The sequence below is a fragment of the Mauremys mutica genome, unplaced genomic scaffold (genome assembly GCF_020497125.1).
Source record: "Mauremys mutica isolate MM-2020 ecotype Southern unplaced genomic scaffold, ASM2049712v1 Super-Scaffold_100099, whole genome shotgun sequence".
Classification (NCBI taxonomy): domain Eukaryota; kingdom Metazoa; phylum Chordata; order Testudines; family Geoemydidae; genus Mauremys; species Mauremys mutica.
The window spans coordinates 1,542,717-1,552,543 of record NW_025423266.1 but is presented as its reverse complement, the minus strand read 5'-3'; the positions used below and the strand labels follow the sequence as shown (position 1 = coordinate 1,552,543).

Genomic DNA, 9,827 nt, shown 5'->3' with positions numbered 1-9,827 from the left:
AGGCACCACTGGGAGTTGAACCCAGGCTCTCCTGTTTACGAAACAGATGCTTTAGCCAGCTAAGCCATGGTGCCTGTAGGTAGCTATAACACACTGTCTGCGCACACCTGACTCCCTGCCATCGCCACCAGGGCCTGACAAGCTTTGCTTCTGTTTGGATTCTGCAAAGCAGAGGAGCACATGACGTTTCCCTTACAAGTTGTGTGTGAGTGAATCTTTGGCCAGGTCTGCACTACAAAGTTGTTTCAGCAGAATTATATTGCTCTGGTGTGTGAAAAACACACAACGCTCCCTCGGTCGGTAGCTTGTGGCTGGTGTACACACTGCAATGCCACGTCTGGCGACAAAACTGCCCTGTTTTGGTGACGAAATAAAACGACTTCGATGAGAGGTCTAGAGCATTTTTCAGGAAACTTAAAGTAACAAAGTAAACGCTGCTGTTCATTATATCACCATAACTGGCCTCCTCCAGTATGCCACAATGCCCGCCGTGAACTCACCTGCCCTGCATTCCTGCTACAGAGCCATGGGCCCCTCCCCTTTCATCGCTCTGGGAAGTTCTCACAGCTGAGCCTGCTGCTCTGCTCCGGCAGCCAGGAGCAAATCACTGCCGTGGATGCTGCTCTCTCCCGCCCTGCGAACACAGAGCAGGGTGGTGGGAACTTCCTGACAGTGTAGGGGGGCCACTGGCATCTGAACTGTGACGCCCCCAGGACACCCCTTCCCTCGAGGAGGCTCTTACCTTCTAAACAGGGACTTCTGTTTTCTAGTAAAATCAGGAAAAGGGAAGGAGAAAACTGAAAAGAGGTTCCTCCTGGCGCCCACATACCTGAACCCGAATACTCTCTCAGTCCTCAAAGAGAGACCTGGAGAAGGAGACTTGCTGAAGCAAAGCCACAGGGGTCTCTGAGGTTTCCCTGGCCCCTCGCCCCTGTCCTGCCTGGCTGATGTCAGCATCTCTCTGTGAAGTCACCACCTCCCCACCACCTTTGACCAATAGTCTGAGGTCCTGCAAAAGGCCTTTGTGATGTCACTGCCACACCCCTCCCCTTGCTGTGCCAATGTCCTGCCCCTGGCCAGGCACTTTGGAGGTTTGAGCTACTCCCTGTGGATCACCCCACTCAAGGAGGGTTCGTTCTAGGCAGCAAGCCGGCTAGACAGGGAAACATCAGACGCTGCTCCCAATGCTACACTCAGTTTTTCAGAAATTAGTCGACTTTATGGCCAGCAGAGACCATTAGAGCATCTAATCTGACCCCCTGCATATCACAGGCCTCCTGTATGACACAATAGTGACACTCTGCCACTTCAAGTTTGCTGGAAAAAGCTCTAGTCTTCTCATCAAAGTGTTTTTATTTTGTCACCAAAACAGGGCAGTTTTGTCGCCAGACGTGGCATTGCAATGTGTGCACCAGCCACAAGCTGCTGACAGAGGGAGCATAGTGTGTTTTTCACACACCTGAGCAATATAATTCTGCTGAAATAACTTTGTAGTGGAGACCTGGCAAAAGATTCACACACACACACAGCTTGCAAGGAAAATGTCACCTGCTCCTTTGCTTTGCAGAATCCAAACACAAGCAAAGCTTGTCAGGCCCAGGTGGCAATGCAGGGAGTCAGGTGTGAGCAGACACTGCACCTCAGTCACAGGCAATCGCCATGGTTTAGCTGGTTAAGGTACCTGTTTTGTAAACAGGAGATGCTGGGTTCAACTCCCAGTGATGCCTTGTTGAGATGCTTTTAGAGCACCTGGTATTAGCTACTGTCAGAAGACAAGATTCAGAGCTAGATGGACCTTTGGTCTAGTCCAGTGTGGTTTTTCTTATGGTTTAAATTACACTCACAGGCACTGATAATAGAGTTACTGAAAGTTTGGGAGTTAAGAGCTGATAGGTCAGTGGTCCAAGCCCCTCGCAGATTACCCCTGTCTCCCTCTGGGACAGGGGCAGGTCTGAGCTCTCGCACCAAATGCTCATTGTGGCTGCCAGAATCTGTGGGCAGCTCATTTAGTTTACACCCAGGGTTGAGTCCTTGATTCACACAACAAGGATAACAACCCTTTGTTTCTCCTGCTCCAATAACATGGAGACTGGGAATCCTACACCAGCCACAAGTGATCATTTTGGCAAGCAACCCAACCTATTTCCAACATACTGTAAAATCCACATGCAGACTCATACACGAAACCTTGCAAGAAAATCTTCTTGAGGGGGTCTGAAGCACCTGCTGCTGGAGGGAAGGAGGGAGCTGTGGGTGGGGATTGAGGGGCACTGGGAATAGGAGGGGCCTGTGGGTTGGGATTGAGGGGCACTGGGAATAGGAGGGGGCTGTGGGTTGGGACAGAGGAGAAGGGTGAAGAGGAGCAGGCTCTGGTTGGGAGTGAGGAGCAGTGAGCATAGGAGGGACTGAGGGTTGGGATTGATGGGCATGGGGAAAAGAGGGGACATGGGTTTAGGCTGAAGAGCATCTTCATTTGGGGATCCAGCAGGACAGGGGAAGGCAGCAGGTGATTCTCATTCTTTAGGGATATTCTGTATGTAGGGGAGGAACATGCTATATGCCCAGACAGTTTTATTCCTCCAGCCTGTGAGGACAGAGGGGCTGTCAGGAAGTTGCCCCTTCAATCCCCCCCACACAAAGACCCTTCTTAGGAAAGGGAAAATCCTGAAGAGAAAAAGTAGCACCAAAGAAGACTCCAGAAAGTCTGGTTTTTACAACCATACTGAGAAGTTTATCACCTGACCAGGGATTTGAACCCTGGACCATCAGATTAAAAGTCTTATGCTCTGCCAACTGAGCTAGCCAGGCTCACATAGGAAAAGTGCCAATTGGTTCAGAGGTGAAGCTAGTCAAGAAAAAGAGAGACCGACACAATAGGGGAAACCTGCTGCTCTCTCTCTCTTCCCAGCCCTGGCCTGGCCTGGTATTAGTGCTGGTTAAAAAGACGGGAAAATATCGGCATCTATCAGCCTTTCATAGCTGTACAAGACTCAGGCACAATACAGGGGTGCCCATCTGCAAGTGCCGAATGGTTGGATTGGCTAATGCAGCCTGTAGATGTCCAGAGCACTCTGGGATATACAACCAAGTGTCCATCATCATCATTATTTCGAAGGGATAATGATAATAAGAGGAAGGGTCATTACTGACTCAGTAGTTGCATACAAAGGTGCACGTTTGGCAGTTACACTGGGAAATTCTGGCTCCTTCTCAGGCTCAGGTTGGCCACCCCGGTCTAGATGTAGAAGTTAAAACATTTAAACTTGAACGAGGGGCCAATTTCCCCATCATTTCACACCTTTACATCCAAACACGATGACTTTCTGAATGAACCATCCTCGTTCAACCAGAAGATCTTGGGGTGGATGTAGGAGTCACTGGGTAAAATTTTCTGCACTCTGTTATGACTCAGGTAAGAGCAGAGGTACCTAGTGATCTAGTCTGGCTGTAAAATCTATATATCAACACCAAATATGGTGTGAAATTAATCCTCAGAAACGGCTGTTCCCCACCCAGACCCCAGCAAGGGGCTCTCCAGGGAAGGGGGCTGTCGAGGAAGGAAAGAAGAAAGATGTCCTTCTCTCCCTGGAGGGACTGGGCTCTGCGCTTTGGACAGAAAGGAGGGGAAGGAAATAGCTACATGATGGCAGCAGAACCTAAGAAATGAAACACAACAGGCTTCTGAGCACGTTGCTTCTGAACAGTAAATGAACCTGACTCCCGTATCACGAAAAACCAAAAAGCCGTTTCTTTGTATGCCCAGGAGAAAAGAGTTCCAATCATTCCTGCCTGTTTACTTTTGAATTATTTTACATTATAAAGAAAATTGTAACAAAATTAGTCTGAACTTGAGCTGCCTGTTATTAAAAGCTTGTTCCCCAATTCAGTTCCAACTGCCCTGCTAGAAACACCCCCAGGTCACTGCTCACCCCAGGAATAGGAAAAAGAGAAACCCCCAGTGGGCACTGTCCTTGGTGCCAGGCTGCTGTCCCGGGGTGCGGGTGGGGACTGATTGTTTGCTGCTGAGGAGGGAGCCAGTAGAGGCCTCTGGTGCTCTGCTCCTAGCATCTGCCCGGCCCAGGCTGTCCTCTGCCTCAGCTGCTGCTCCCGGCCTGCTCTAGAGTCAAACACGCAGGGCCCCCAGGGGAACAGAGGCTGGGACAGGGCAGCAGCCTGGGCTGGGCTGGGCTGGGAAGATGCTGGGAGTTCTCGTTCCCTGAGAACTGGCCTGGCTCCCATCTCAACAGCAAACAAATCAATTCCATGTCCCCTCCCCAGAAAAACCAGCCTGGAGCCAAGGGCAGCAGGGGACGATTCCCTACAGTTCCCACTGAGGCAGGAGAGAACCCAGGGTGTTTCTAGCAGAGCTTATGGAACTGACCTGGGGAAACCAGCCTTTAATAACAGGCAGTTCCAGTTGAAGCTAAGTGTTTTTAACAATTTCTACAACATTAAATAACCCTTCAATCCTAGTGTCACCATCCATAAAATTGCTTCAGCCTTATAGGTTCCCATGTACACAAATAAACATCTCTTCAAATCCAAGGGAGTGGAGATCAGTCAGTGTTCAGAGTCATCCCACATAAAAGAACCATGTTGTGGTACATATTGGCCCCATCATGTGGCCATCGCCTTTCCCTCCTCTCTGCTAAAAGTTTTAGTATTTTTCACAGAAACTTTCTTCCCTCAGGAGAAACCTGGGAACCAGGGCTGCCAGCCAGACAAACACCTTTAAGAGGAGGCGTAACCTGTCAAAAAATGATCTCCCTCCTTCAGTTCAGTGAACCCTTCTCTCCTGCAATGGCGATGGTCAGACAGAGGGGACGTGGTCACCTGCATCCCTGCCAGGGAGATATTGGCTCGGCTCTTTCTTTCTGCTGCTGTTGTTAGTCCATGAAACATCAGGGATGGATGCAAGGCTGAGTTCATGCACCAATCCCCTGAAACATTTCAGTGCCCCAGAGAAATCCTGACCCCGGATATTGGAATGATAGGGTGGAGATTCGAATAGGAAAGGGACTGTCTGAATTGTCAGTGAGGGGAATGAACAACAATCTATAGCAATGTCATTAACCACAAACACACTCTCATCCTGCTCCAGCTGGAAGGGAAATGGGCAGGAACTCTTGCTGTTCAGCCATGGACACACTTACACTAATGCAGCCGTGAGTCTGCTGGGGGAGCTGGTCTGAGCAATTTGAAGTGACAATTCTGTGAGAACAGAAACATTGTGTAGTGAAACAGCTATACATCAAGTAGTTGTGGCCGAGTGGTTAAGGCGATGGGCTAGAAATCCATTGGGGTCTCCCCACGCAGGTTTGAATTCTGCCAACTATGGAAGCATTAGTGTATTGTCATTGCTGTTGTCTTAGTGCCTGAGCATCCATGGAGCAAGATCTGGTCTCACTCTGAGGCTGTCTACACTTAAAATATTGCTGTAGCACTGTGGAGTAGACAGTTGCTACAGTGAGGGGAGGAGTTTTCCATCCCTGTAATAGCTGCATTGGCAGAACAATCTTTCCTTTCATTTAGCACTATCTAACCACGGCTTATGTCAGCTTAATTATACTGGTTCTGGGGTTTTCACACCCTGATAGACGTACTTGTTAGAGGGTTTATCCCATCACCCTCCCATTCCCTGGTCCTTCTCGCGTGACCAGAGAGCAGCAATGCACAAAGCTCAAAGGTGCAAACAATTCAATGTTTATTGGGATAAACTTCCAGCAAGCAATTATTCCAATTTCCTTCCTCATTGTCCCCCTGCCCAGCTCTGACACCACAGAGCCTTGCCTATGTCCCTGTTCCCATTCCCTGTTCCTATTCCCCCCCTTAGCAAAACATAATTCCAATTCTCCTACCCCCATTCCCATTCCCCCCCTTACTTCCTGACTGACTGCAGACTATATAGTAAAACTGGAGTTCTGCTTAGCTATACCCTAACCAAGCATTTTACTGAAATGTAACTAACCAATCCTAACATATTGTAACATGATAATCTAACCAATTATAGCCCACCACCTTAATTGGTTTACACCCCACAAATTAATTATACAGCAGACAGAAACAGTCACAGAACCAGACAGAGATTATACAGACAAGCAATAGGAAAGTGGGGACTACAGTGATAGAACAACAAAGAAATGGGGATTTCACACCCCAGCTGTTGGTAAGTGAGTTGTTCCTTGACAGGATGCTGTCATGGTAGAGGTTGTGGTTGCTGGTTGCTTAACTGTCTGGCCCCCAGGGCAGGATTTTGAGGTTCACCATTACTGTCTCATACTGCCAGCACCCATCTTTTGTTCACTTAAAACGTGAGCAGGGAGATTACAACACCACAGAACTCATGGAGCTCCAGGAAATGTGTAACTTCAGATCTGGGTGAGTGTGTCTAAAATTCAGCTGTGCTGTAGAAGGTCTCTAGGAGTTGGAAGAGATGTGCCATCTCAACCTCCCTAAAGAGTTCATCAACTATTAATGAAAACTAGGGTTGATAAATCACATTCTTTGTAGTAGCAGGATGGTGGACTGGTCTAAAGTGCTAGTTATAAGACTCTTTTTGTCCAATCCCTTGGGTGTTCTGCTCTCTGCATAGAGATGTGGTTTCACATCCCACTCCTGACATTACCATTAATTCTATCCGCAGAAAATGGCCTCACTTCAATCTCCTTTGCAACAATAGAACCCCATTTCCTTAGCTTTGCTATTCCAGTAGTTGTGAGAGAAGCTCCAGACCAGGGGGAAACAGGGCCTGTTCTCTCGACCCATCAATTTTTGTCTTCCTTCATTCCAAGCCATTTTCTCAGATACGTCCGTATTTCCCACACTTTTATGAAACTTTAGGGTCATCATTTAATTGCCACACAACTGTACTTATGAAGTGAAGTGAAACACAACATTTTTTGGATATTCTTGCAGAAGAGTTTTGCTTTCTGACCTGGAATTGAACAGGGGCTGCCCGAGGGGGACAATGCTGCTCCCTTTTCTTGGCTCATCCAAAAAACATAAGTTCGTGGTGCCCTTTGTTTCCCTGTTCTTCAAACACCTGTCGGGGTGGCCTAGGGAGACTTGGCCCTGACTCTCGGGGTCCCTCCCTGCCCTACCTTTCTATAGGATTCTGTTGTGTGGGTTTGTGCTGTGTCGTTGTTCCACGCTGAGCTGTTTTGCACAGTGTCACTTTGCACTCTGACGCATTGTTCCGTGTTGTATGGTTTTTGCACTGCCTTGTGTTGCGTTGGTTTGAGCTGAGCTCTTTTGCAGTGTGTCATTTTGCCCCTGGGGTGTTCATTTGCATGATGGTGAATTGTCGGGCTTTGCACTCCTACGTATTGTCACTTTGTGCTGTGTAATGTCATTTCACGCTGAATTGTTAGATGTTAGATCGGGGTGTTTCCACTTTTGTTGTTGTTTATATTATATTGCGATGGCATCGAATTACAGAGCTGTACAGCTGCAAGGGCCCTGGAGAGGTCATGAAATCCAGCCCTCTGTGCTGAGGCAGGGCCAAGCAGAGACGATGCATCAGGGGCCATGTGGGATCAAGTGCCCACAGCAGCCGGCCCAGGCAGGGAGCAGAAGGAGGGAACCAGAGCCAGAGCAGGTTGTCTATGGGACAAAGTATATGTAGAGTATCCTTGACAGAGGTTTGTTCAACCTGTTCTTAAAAACCTCCGAGGACAGAGACTCCACAGACACCCTTGGGAGCCTATTCCAGAGCTTAACTACACTCAGAGTTAGAAAGCTGTTCCCAACATCTAACGTGAAGCTCCCTGGCTGCAGATTAAGCCCATTACTTCTTGTCCTACCGTCAGTGGACATGGAGACCAATTGATCATCGTCCTATTTATAATGACCAAACTTTTCTCTTTGCAGACATCTGTTAAATGGTTATTATCCCCTCTTCTTGCCTGGGGTAGAATGGAACAGGAGAAATTCCTCTCTTAACAGAGGATGCAAATGTCAGTTTGGTCTCTCTTCATGTTTTACTGAAGCTCAGAGAGAGGAAGAAACATGACCTGCCAAAGAGCATAGAGAGTTTGTTTCATTTTGGTCTGTGACTATTAGCAGAAGAGTAACACCTAAGGGCTGTCGCTACCACCCACCATGGGGCTTGGATTTATGATTGTGGGATTAAGAGCATCATGCTCTACCAACTGAGCTAGCTAGATTTAAAGTCAGTCAACTGCCCAGTCGCAGTGTAGAAGGAGCCTGAGGGTGTTTATTTGTGAGCTGAGGTTCCCCATCTGACATTTGCCTTCTTTCCTGGTTCGTTATGTCTCCAGCGAGCAAACCGGAGCTGTCACAAGGCTCGTTAAATGCTGCTTTCTAGACCAGAGAGCTGGGGTTGATTTAACATGCTGTCGCCATCAGCTGGTCAGAGTAACCAGGGTGGGAGGGTGGAATTTAGGATTCTCCCACCAAGGGGAGGTGCTGTTGGACTCATCTAGTGGGGGAGAGTCTGAGTCTGAATTCCCCACATGCCACACACACATTTTCACAGAGAATCAGGCCCCCTGGGGAAAAACTCAAAAGAAGCCCAGGCCCAGGAGTGTCAGAGAAGGGAATCTCTGTTTGCCTTAAGAGGTGGGTGAGGGAAACCTGCAGGTCCTTAGATCCCTCCAGCGTCTGATAGAACCATTTGTGGGGAAGGTCTGGGGAAGCGGAGGAGGACAAGGAGATGGGAAAAGGGCTTGCAGCTGTTGTGCAATCCCCATGCTCCCAGCAGAAGGGTCCGGGGGGCTCAGCACTCAGAACTCACAAGATGGCAAAGCTCAGAGCCCCATTACACGGAGTCAGACTGTGATCAGCTCACAGCGAGAGAGAGCAACACCCCTCCCTTGGTCTCTATGCCAGAGTTCCTATCAGCTCAGTGTCCTTCCTGCAAGAGTTAGCTGCTGAGAGGGTTGCAATGGGGTAAATGAAGGCAGAGGAGGATTGTTCCTCATGGGTTTTCTTTGTGTGTCTCTGTGATCCTGCAGGAGGAAGCATCATTTGAGTTTGTTTCAGTGACTTGGGTTGGGCTCAGGTTGTAACCCTGAGTACAGGGATTCCTGCACTTTCTGCTCTTAGCCCCTCAGGGAATGGACAATGGAGTAGCTTTAGAAAATGGATAGAAAGTAGCCTAAGAATGTGTAGTATAAGTGAGAAGAAAGACAACATCATCATCTTCCTGGTGGTCTAGTGGTTAGGATTTAGCACTTTCACTGCCAAGGCCTGGGTTCAATTCCCAGTTAGGAAAAAGTGACTTTAAACAAAAACACATTCAGTTATTCTTTGCTTTCAATATAAACAAATTCATCTTATTTTCCTAATTCCCGCATCTTCCCAGTGTCTCCATGGCAGGGCTGGCTCCAGACACCAGCACAGCAAGCCGGTGCCTAGGGTGGCCAGTGGAAAGGGGAGGCTTCAGGGGCAATTCAGACTTCTCAGTCCCTCTCAGAGGCAGAGGTAGAGCTGCTGCGGATTGCAGCTTTTTATTTTTTTTTTCCCGCTTAGGGTGGCAAAAACACTGGAAGTGGCCCTGCTCCATGGAAGACAATTTGTTAAATCCCAGATAAGTGGAATTATATCAGTTCTCAGCCTGAGTCCTTAGGTCTTAATCCTGAGGATATTGTCCCACCATGGGGCCATTTCCCACCTCTCTTTCCTAGGGAAGCACAATTTTCTTTGCACAGACACAGGAACAGCAAGATCTTTCTCTGTCCCTTGTGCAAAGCAGGGGGTCAAATTCCATGGAAACAATGGACAAGCCGGGGGCCCTGGGCACATCCAGCCCTGGCCGTGAGATGTTCCCTCCCGTCTTTCTTTATGCTCCTGTTGTTATTTCATGG

At 48.4% G+C, this 9,827-nt stretch overlaps 2 non-coding genes across 2 annotated transcripts; one reads left to right on the top strand and one right to left on the bottom strand.

The window, feature by feature from the left end:
• Nucleotides 1-74, bottom strand: TRNAT-CGU. The gene has a single exon. It is a non-coding gene; the product is annotated as a tRNA-Thr (tRNA).
• A 9,089-nt stretch (nucleotides 75-9,163) lies between these two features.
• TRNAE-UUC lies at nucleotides 9,164-9,235 on the top strand. The gene has a single exon. It is a non-coding gene; the product is annotated as a tRNA-Glu (tRNA).
• The last annotated feature ends 592 nt before the right edge of the window (nucleotides 9,236-9,827 follow it).